Below are 10,893 nucleotides of genomic sequence, written 5' to 3'. Positions count from 1 at the left end.
CACACACACACACAAATGCACACACTGTATTATCTGTGTATATACACACGCACGTAGAGAATTCATATTTACATCTCTAAGATCTTCCATCACAACACATTCCTCAAAACTAGGACTTCTTTGGCTCTGCTGGTTGCCAAGGTGATTCTTGCTGGAGTAAACACGGTTTTGCTGGTCAACTCAAACAGAGAGAGCTTCATTTAGGACACTTCGTGTTCTCTGTTAAGATCCCTCCCCTTTCCTGAGGTCCTTTTTCCTGCCCACTCCTTCCCCAGTGCCAGGCAGAAATGCACACTGCCAGCTGCAGAGCTGGCTCGAGGTCTGAGGAGCTCTGTGTGGGAATCCTCAGTTAACACATGGAGCCCAAAAGCAGCAGGAAAAAAATCTCAGTGCTCAGCTGAATTCCAGAAGCCTACTCATTCCAATACTAACAGATGAGTCGGAGAACAGGAAGGCAAGTGTCATGATCCCACCCCTCCCATTTTCCCTGGCTCCCTCTTCTGACCCTTCCAGCCTCCTCCTCCTCTTCCTCTAATTCCTCCATCTGAGGCAACTCTGATTCTTCAGTCTGGAGACCCGGCATCTTTCACTTCTCAGTCTTCCAATGTTATGGTCTTTGAGCTGATGAAGGCTGTACTAAAACTCAAAGCAATTTTTTTTAAAAAGGATACGATAAAAGAGCTTTGGAAAAGTTTAGTGTACCTTCCCAGGAAGACAACAGTGCCTTAAAACAGCACAGTCTACACAGCCAGGGTCTGGCTTGGCCCAGGTGGGCAGAACAAGGACGGAGGCCAAGAGGGCCAGCTCCGCTCACACGCCATCCTTGGGCACAAGTTTTATATCTCTAAACTTCAAACTTTCAATTTGCTTTTTTCTTTTCATTTTCCTTCCTTCCCTCTTCCTTCCCTCCTCCCTTTTCTTCCTTTCCCTTCCTCCTTCTTCTTTTTTCTTTTTCTTTTTTTTCTTATCTTTCCTCTTTCTCTCTTATTTTCTTTGTCTTATTCACTAATATGAAATGAAACAGAGGGACTTTCATTTTGAGGTCTGGCTGGGCCTTTGAATGTGTTCCATGTTTCTCCCTAGATCACCCCAGAGGCAAAATTCAGTTTCTGCTGGTTTTTCCAAGAAATCTACTCATGCCAAATCTTGGTGAGTGTAGTCAAATTTTTATAAGAGTGTGGTTACAAGAAGATCGCATCACAAAATGGGGAGCCTTTTCTCCTCTCACCAGCTGCTCCTCCCCTCTGCTCTCCCTCCTCTCTGCCTACCACCTCTCCAAATTCTTCCCAATCTCTTGTAGTGCTGACATCTGCCCCTGAATAAGGGTGGGTGCTTGGTGGGGGGGGAGGTGTAAAGGGAGTTACAGCTAGATTCTACCCCAAATTTTTAAAAAACATATCTGTCAAAGTGCTCAGAACAAATGCCTCTTCATTAACACAATTCACTCTTTTTAGAGCACAGTCATATTACAAATAGCAAATCTTTCCTCATGATATCAGGATATTCTATCTATCTATTTAAATATCTATTTATAGCTTGTGAGTAACACTAGAAATTATTTTTTTCTGGGGGGCACCTGGGTGGCTCAGTTGGTTAAGCATCTGACTCTTGATTTTGGCTTAGGTCATGAACTCATGGTTCATGGGATCGAGACCTGCATTGGGCTCCTTGCTGAGGTGGAGCTTTCTTGAGATTCTCTCTCTTTCACTCTTTCTTCCCCTTTCCCACTCACATAATCTCTCTCTCTCTCTCTCTCTCTCTCTCTCTCTCTGTGTCTTTCAAAATAATTAAACTTAAAAAAAAAATCACTTTTTTTTTTTTTTTTTGGAGAGAGAGAGAATGAGAAGGGCAGGGGCAGACAGAGAGAGGGAGAATCTTAAGCAGGCTTCATGCTCAGCTGGGAGTTGACTTGGTGTTCAATCTCATGAACCATGAGATCATGACCAGAGCCTAAATGAAGAGTCAGATGCCCAACTGACAGCCACCCAAGCGCCCCAGAAATCACTGTTGACTCCACACCCAAACAGACAAATTACTGTAAGCCTCTTTCTTTTCTGGGGGCTTGCTTTGTCTCCTTGGAGAATATTGTTCTTTTTTCGTCAGAGCTGCTGTGCTCCACTCTACTTCCAGGTAGCTAGAGCCACCTCTATACCTTTTTCTTGTGACCAAAGGCTGTTTTGCTCTCTGGGGCTTGCCCAGTGGTAGACCATGTGGTCCTTATAACCAGTGATATTTTCCTGATATAGAAGGGGGGGTGTCTCTGTCCCTTATTCATGTTTGTGACTTTCATGGCTCTGGTCCTTAGACATAGGCCCTCCTGCTATAGCTCTTGTTTATTGGTTCTTTTCTTTGAAGGCTATCCCTCAGTATTGCACACAAAATATTCCTTAATACCAATCTATATGCACTATTCCAAGGCCAAATCCCACTGCCTTGACCTTCTTCTAATTCAGTGTCATCCATGGCTCTTCTTGGTGTGTAGAATGTGAGTGGAAGGATATATAATACTGTTAATTCTGGCTTCCTGGGCATCTCCCAAACCATCTACTTCAAAGCCTCCTTACTTCTCCTAAGGCTCCTGTATCTATTGGATCTTCATGCAAATAAAATTCTTTTTTTTAATGTTTATTTTTGAGAAAGACAGACAGACAGAGCATGACTTGAGGATGGGCAGAGTGAGAGGGAGACACATAATCAGAGGCAGCCTTCAGACTCTGACCTTGTCAGCACAGAGCCCAACATGGGGCACAAACTCACAAACTGAAAGATTATAACCTGAGTTGAAGTCAGATGCTTAACCAGCTGAGCCCTCTAGGCACAAATAAAGTTTTTTAAAGCCCATCCTGACATTCTAGAACAGGGCTGTCTAATAGAAATGTAATGCAACTCCTATATGTAACTTTACATTTTCTAGCAGTTACATTAAAAAGAAAAGGAACAGTTGAAATAATTTTAATAATATTTAAAATACTATCATAGTAACAAATGATCATCATAAAAGAATTTAGTAAATTTTGGGGTAATAAGTCTTTAAAATCAAGTATGCATTTTATACTTACAGCATATCTCATTCAGACTAGCCATGTTTCAAGTGCTAGTTGCTGTCATATTGGAAACCTACCTAGCGTTTCAAAGGTAGGTATATAAATAGCTTCCTCTCATGTATATAAAATACGTGGATATATCAAGTAAAAATTTCTCAGCTGAGCTTTTAAGGCCCTCTGTAATGGGCTCCACCTTTCCAGCCGGGATGGTCTTCTTGTTGGTGCTCCTTACCCCATATTTATTTCTGCTGCTATGCTTAGCCTTTGCTATTCCCCTTAAAATCCCCTCTTTCCCCTTTGCTATTCTAACTCCAAATCCACTATATTTCCATCTCTTCCTACAGCCTTTTAAGTAACCCTTATTGGTGGAACACTTCTCTTCACTAAAACTGGAAGCCCTTTTAGAAAAGTATCCATGTTATGTATAATACTTTTCAGTTACCCAAATGGCTTACCCTAGCAGAGTACACACTAAAAATGACTTAAGGCTTAATAGGCTATTAGATATAGCTTTACACCATTTCCTGTGTGCCTTGTATCTCCAGTTAGATTGAAAACTCCTCCCAAACCATATGTTGCTGGTTCTTATTTTTTTAATTGAAGTAGTTGACACATAATGTTACATTAGTGTCAGGTATACAACATTGTGATTCCACAAGTGTTATGCTGTGCTCACCACAAGCGTAGCTGCCATCTGTCACCATACAACCCAATTACCATACCACTGACTATATTTTCATACTGTACCTTTTATCCTTCTGACTTATTCATTCCATAACTGGAAGCCTGTACCTCCCAGTTTCCTTCATTTATTTTCCCCCTTTCCTTATGGCAACTGTCAATGTGTTCTCTGTATAGGTCTGTTTCTGCTTTTTGTTTGTTTGTTTTGTTTTTAGACTCCACATATAAATGAAATCATATGGTTTTTGTCTTTCTTTGACTGACTTATTTCACCTAGTATAATACCATCTAGATCCATCCATGTTGTTGCAAATGGCAAGGTCTTATTTTTTAGTGACTAATATTCCATCATATATGTATTCTTCATCCACTCATCTGCTGATGGACACTTTACACTGGCTCCATATCTTGGCTCTTGTAAATAATACTACAAATAAACATAGGGGTGTATATATCTTTTTGAATTAGTGCTTTAATATTCTTTGGGTAAATACCTAGTAATGGAATTACTGGATCATGGGGTAGTTCTATGTTTAATTTTGAGGAACCTGCATACGGTTTTCCATAGCAGCTGTACCAAGTTACCTTCCCACCAGCAGTGCATGAGGGTTTCTTTTTCTTTATATCTCCACCAACATCTATTATTTGTGTTTTTTATTCTAGCCATTCTTAAAGGTGTTAGGTAATATCTCATGGTGGTTTTGATTTGCCTTTCCCTGAAGATTGTGATGTTGAGATCTTTCATGTGTCCATTTGCCATCTGGATGTCTTCTTTGGGAAAATGTTTATTTAGATCCTCTGCTCATTTTTTAAACAGATTATTTGGTTTTTGGTGTTGAGTTGTGTAAGTTCTTTATATATTTTGGATATTAACCCCCTATTAGTTATATCATTTGAAAATAACTTCTATTTAGTAGGTTGCCTTTTCTTTTGTTGATGGTTTCCTTCACTGTGCAAAAAACTTTATTTTGGTGTAGTCTCAATAGTTATTTTTGCTTTTGTCTCCCTTGCCTGAGGAGATATATCTAGAAAAATGTTGCTAAGGCTATTGTCAGATAGATTACTGCCTGTGTTCTCTTCTAGTATTTTTGTGGTCTCAGGTATCACAACTAGGTCTTTAAACATTTTGAATTTATTTTTGTATGTGGTATTAAAAAATGGTCCAATTTCATTCTTTTGCATGTAGCTGTCCAGTTTTCCCAGAATCGTTTTTTGAAGAGACTGTCTTTTCTCCTTTGTATATTCTTGCCTCCTCTGTTGTAGATTAATTGATCATATAAGTATGGTTTTATCTCAGGGTGTTCTAGTCTGTTCTACTGATCTACGTGCCTATTGTGTGCCAGTACCATTACTCCAGCTTTGTAGTATATCATAAGATCTGGAATTATGAAACTTCCAGCTTTTTCTTTTTTTTCTCAAGATTTCTTTGGCTATTTTGGGTCTTTTTTGATTCCATACAAATTTTAGCATTATTTGTTCTAGTTCTGTGAAAAATGCTGTTGGTGTTTTGATAGAGATTGCCTGAATCTGTAGATTGCTTTGGGTGGTATGGGCATTTTAATAATATTAATTCTTCCAATCCAATTGTTTGTGTTGGTTCTTCTTCTTCTTTTTTTTAATCCCTCAAATGACTTAGCACAAATTCTAGTAGGATTTCAGTATCTAAGTTTAGCCAAAATTGCAAAGTATTTGACAGATTAATAACTGCTTTTGCATACATAATCTCATTTGATTCTCAAGACAACACTTGAGATAGAACTTAACTGTTACCATCATCACTTTATAAATGGTCAGTGTGAGGCTCAGAGAAGGTGATTTATTGGCTTGAACTCACACAGCAGGGACATGCTAAAGAGTCTTAAACGTCTGCTTACAAATGAGAAGCCATGCTTTTCAAATCTGTAGTGATCACCTCTACCTGTGTCACACCCCACCCCTACTCCTTCCAAATCAAGGTGGATAATCAATTTTCATAACTAATGCTCTCCAGGATACCCTTGAACATCTGGTCCTGCTGTGTTCAAGAATAAGCATTTGGGAACTACTCCTCAGACAATTCAATGTAGAGGTTAGCTCCCTTCTTTGCTCTTGTGGGAAGAATTTCCAGGGCAAGGCATCCTCATAAGGGATCTCCCCACATGCTTCTCTTCCTTGACCTGAAAAGAGAAAGGAATACAATGATTGTTAAATATGTGTGAGTGAACACTGTTCAGTAATAGTTCTATCTAAATGCAAACTTTCATGATTATTCCTCCAACAATCCAGTGATAATAGTTCAGAACTTTGAGCCACACATCCCCTCTCCACACAGAATGCCCCACACCCATTAAAAGCAGCATTATTAAAAACAGCAGCTACTGGGCGTGCTTGGAAATAACTCTTCTCAAGTAAATAACTTGGAATGTTTTTATTTTAGAATATCAAAGGGAGCCTGGACCACATTATGGCTAATTGACTACATATTTCCATGAGCAGAAATGAAGCTATATTTTAGTTATAAGGATACCGACCACATTGTCTTTAATGCTGGTTACCAGCTTTTAAAAAAGAGATGAGAAGGAAAAGCAAAAAGTGGATTGCACACTAAATTCCAGCCTAACTTCAATCTTACCTCTGGTTCTAGAACAAGGAGGTAATGGGGGAGTGTGGTGCATGCACTTTGGCCTAATTATAGCATCTGCAACTATGCTGCCCATGCCCTACCCTTGTGTAGATCTCTTCTGATAAGGAAATGTTCTAACGGACAGTGTTCTCACTCTCTTCCCTGGAGGGAGCTGATTAAAGTACCCTAGAGGACTAGAAAAACAGTGAATTCTGACAGCTGAGCATACTGGAAAGAAGAGCCATTCCTGAAGTTAAGAAACATTTATAATAAAGTTGATCTTTTAAAATGATTTGCATAATTGTTTTTGCGTTACATGCTAATTAGGCTTAACAAGCATTATTTATTTTAGAACCTAACCAAACATATCTGGGCTTAACTAAGGAAGAGCGGTCCAAGAGGAGGGTGGAGAATTCCCGCTGTGGAGCCCTCCCCGGCAGCCCCTCACTGCCCATCTGTCTCAGGGGAGGGTCTGCAAATGAAGCCTCACCTAGCACCTTCCCCTCCCTGTCCATCTCCTCCCTGTTTACTGTTAAGCAAATGGCCCAACTGGGTACTTCTAAAGCCTCTGGGCTGTGGGTGGCCTTGATTAAATGCTCTAGGAAGACAAGAGGAGAGAGGAAAATCTCAACTGTCCGGAGCGCTTGGATAATGACTCTTTCTGGGTGGTGGAAATTTCCCAGATAGCATTTGCTTCTTCAAGCCCTGAAGCTTTTATGTCAACCATTTCAAATGGCAATCTACATCCAATGTGTCACTCTTCCCTGGGTTTTTAAACAGTGAACATAAGTTAACATTTTCCTGACTGAGTCACATCAATTATATATTGGCTTGTAATAGAAATACAATAGAAAGATGACTTCAGAGGTTGCTGAGCCATGTATGATGGTTTATTACCATATTAAATGACTCAGATTTGTAGATATGTAATTGCTTGTAATGGCTTTTTGTATTTTTTGTGAAACCTCCCTCTTTCTGGTCAGAGCACTAACCATGAGCAATCCTTTCCCCCTCTTTGAAGGGATAGTTTCAAAGAATAACTAGAATAACTAGGGTATCTATCTTGGGTGTAAAATGAAGGTAAATAGACTTTGGTGGAGGACATAAGGGAAAGCAAATAGGACTTTCTGCTGAATTTCCTCACTGAATTTCCTGTATGGTACCTTCTGTATGGGGAGATTGTCAGAAAGCTGAATTCTGGAAAGGTGAGATATCATTATAGCCGCTCCAGGAAGTTGATATGAAAACTCAGAAGGATGCTAAGGTGAGGTATGAATTCCCTCACAGAATTTATAATAAAAATGATTTTTCTGAAGACAAAAGCAACAGGTGTCAAGTTTAAAATATTAACCCTTTTAGATATATACAATGTGAAAAAGCAAAGCCTCTCCTATTATCTACACCTCTACCATCAAATAGCAACTTGTGAAAAGTACATCAGTGTTTTTTCTATCCACATCCTAGCATGTTATTATGACTTTTAAAAGGTAAGTTTAGTCTCATATATGACTTGTGCTGTACAACTTGATCTTTCTTTAAATTTTCTTTTATGTTTTTTATTATTTATTTTTGAGAGACAGAGACAGCACAAGCAGGGGAGGGTTAGAGGGAGGGAGATACAGAATCCAAAGACAGGCTCCAGGCTCTGAGCTGTTAGCACAGAGCCCGACGCAGGGCTCGAACCCATGAACTGTGAGATCATGACCTGAGCCGAAGTCCTGAGCCGAAGTCAATGCTTAACCGACTGAGCCACCCAGGCACCCCACAACTTGATCTTTCAACTTACCAACTTGTCTTGGCCATTTCCTGAATTCACATATTTTTAGTTCCTTTATTAGTTTTAACCACCATTTAGTATTCCATTAAAGAAATAGCATAATTTCCTTGAAGAGTTCTCTGCTGTTGGATATTTGCATAGCACCTAATGTTTCAGGGCTGCAACTAACAAAGAAATGGCCATCTTTATATACATAGAATTGAATATTCAGGGAAAATAAATTCTTAGATGTGGAATTTGTCCTTTGTATTAATTTCCTAAGGCTGCTGTAACAAAGTACCACAAACCGAGTGGCTTAAAACAACAGAAATGTACTGTCTCACAGTTTTGAAGCTTCAAAATCCAAAACCAAGACATCAAGCTGGGCTTTCTCTGAAACCTTTAGGGGGTCCTTTTCCTTGCCTCTGGTGGCTTAGCTTCTGGTGGCTTGCTGGCAATCTTTGGTATTCCTTGGCAGAAATGGCGACTCGGATCTCTGCCTTCATGTAACATGGTATTCTTATGTTGTGTCTCCGCCTCAATGTGGCTCTCTTCTCATAAGGATACCAGTCATACTGGATTAAGACACACCCCACTCCACTATGACATCATCTTAACTGATGACATCTACAATCACTTGATTTCCAAATAAGGTCACATTCTGAGATGCTGGTAGTGAGGACTATATATATATATATTTCCCCCCTGTGGGGAAGGGACACAATTTAACCCATAACATCCTAAGGATTTTCAAAATTTTAGTACATGCTGCCAAACTTTTCCAAAAAAATTATGATTTTTGTATTTAGATTCTGACCAATAATTGATGAGATAACTGGCAATAATTGTCAGGTTCTCATCTTCTCGTCCATTGGATATTATTATTTTTATTATTTTCTAATCTATGTGAAAGTTTATAACTCATTATTTTATTTTACATTTCTTTATTTTTTTATTTTTTTAATCTTTTTTCTTTCAGTGAGAACTTTGAAGATCTACTCTCTTAGCAACTTTCAAGTTTACAACTTAGCATTTACAACTATAGCCATCAGGCTTACATCTCAGGACTTAATTATCTTATAACTGGAATTTTATCTTTTGAACACAGAAGCTTATTTTATGTAGTTACTTTCCCCTTTTTATAGTCTAGGAATTTTTTTTAGTGTTTATTTATTTTTTAAGGAGAGACAGAGACAGCGTGTGAGTGGGGGAGGGGCAGAGAGAGGAGACGCAGAATCCCAAGCAGGCTCCAGGCTTTGAGCCGTCAGCACAGATCCTTGACATGGGGCTTGAACTCGCGACTGTGAGATCATAATCTGAACCAAAGTGGGACACCCAACCGATTGAGCTACCCAGACATCCCTATAGTCTAGGAATTTTCATGCTTAGAAAGTCTTTATCCATCCCAAGATTATAAATATATATATATACCCATATTTTCTCATAATAAAGCTATGACTTCATTTGTACATTTATATTTTTGGTCCCTTCAACATGTATTTTAGTATAAGGAATGAGGTGACGGGCTAGTAGTATTATTTTCCCAAATGGCTACCAGTTGTCTCAAGACTATTTATGGATCTGTTTTCCCCATAGATTGGAAATGATACCTACATCACATGCTGCAGCATGTGTCAATTGCCACATGTTTGGGGGTCTATGTCTGGGCCACCGTATTCTCCTTCACTGTCCTGCCAGTTTCTTGTTGACTTGGGACCACACTGTCAATGTTACTCTACTACATCCTATTATCTGGTAGGGCTTGTTTCCCTCCTTTATTTTTCACAATTTTCCTTACTGTTCTCACTAGTTTATTCCTCTAGATTAAGTTTAAATTTCATCAAGTTCTGTCAGTATTTTGATGGCACGGCATTGAGTTTATAACAAAGACAGAATTGGCACTTTATATTCTTTCGTTTTTCATTAAAAAATGGAGCTGTCTCTTGATGAATTCAAGTCTTCTTTTATGTCTTTCAATGTTGTACTTTTTCCTTCATATAATATGACACATACGATTTGGTAACTTATTTGTAAGTATTTCATTTTTCATTGCTTTTGTGAATAAGATCCTTATTTCCATTAAAATTTCCACTGGTGGCTGTTTGCATGCAGGAAAGTTACTGACTCTTTATTAATATTAATATGTGACTGGCCACCTCCCTGAATTCTTATATTGTTTCTTATGGTTTTTCAGTTGTTTCCCTTGGGTCTCAGATATATTGTGATATCATCTGCAGTAAAGAGAATTTTGCCTCCATTCTTACAATATGTATACCCTTTATTGATTCTCCTTTATAATTGTATTAGCTAGCTCTTCCAGAAAAATGCTAAATAATAGCAGTGATAGTGGACATGCTTGTCTTAGTTTTTACTGTGGTGGAAATGTTTCCTTTGTTTTCTCATTAATCATGATGCCAAATTATAACTTGGTATACATATGTCTGTTATATTATGGAAGTATTCCTAAATTCCTATTTTGATACAGTGGTTAGGAATATGCTACCTGCTAGGTATATACAACCCACTTCCTCACTCTGTGACCTGAAGCAAGATTCTTAACCTTGCCAAGCTTTAGTTTTCTTATGTGTAAAATGAGCATGATAGATAATACCTTCATCACTGGCCCCTTCTCATTTCTCTAAATAAGGACATACATGCAAAGCATGTCAGACTGTACTCAGGACACAATAAGGACAAAATAAATATTAGCTCTTATTATTGTTATTGTTTTACTATAAATGAATGTTCAATTTTATTACATTCCTTTTCTGTATCTTCAAAGGTAATCATAGCTTTTCTCCTTTGACTAT

General features: G+C 38.5%; 1 long non-coding RNA gene across 1 annotated transcript in view; it reads left to right on the top strand.

Moving 5' to 3' along the window:
- Window positions 1–1,020: 1,020 nt before the first annotated feature.
- The window catches only part of LOC115289801, a 32,737-nt gene continuing 22,864 nt past the window's right edge, over window positions 1,021–10,893 (top strand). Inside the window, exon 1 of the long non-coding RNA XR_003907813.1 lies at window positions 1,021–1,149. This is a non-coding gene — a long non-coding RNA (uncharacterized LOC115289801). The remainder of the gene's footprint in view (window positions 1,150–10,893) is intronic.

Source organism: Suricata suricatta, chromosome 4, assembly GCF_006229205.1.
Source record: "Suricata suricatta isolate VVHF042 chromosome 4, meerkat_22Aug2017_6uvM2_HiC, whole genome shotgun sequence".
Lineage (NCBI taxonomy): Eukaryota > Metazoa > Chordata > Mammalia > Carnivora > Herpestidae > Suricata > Suricata suricatta.
This window is presented reverse-complemented; position numbering and strand designations above follow the sequence as displayed.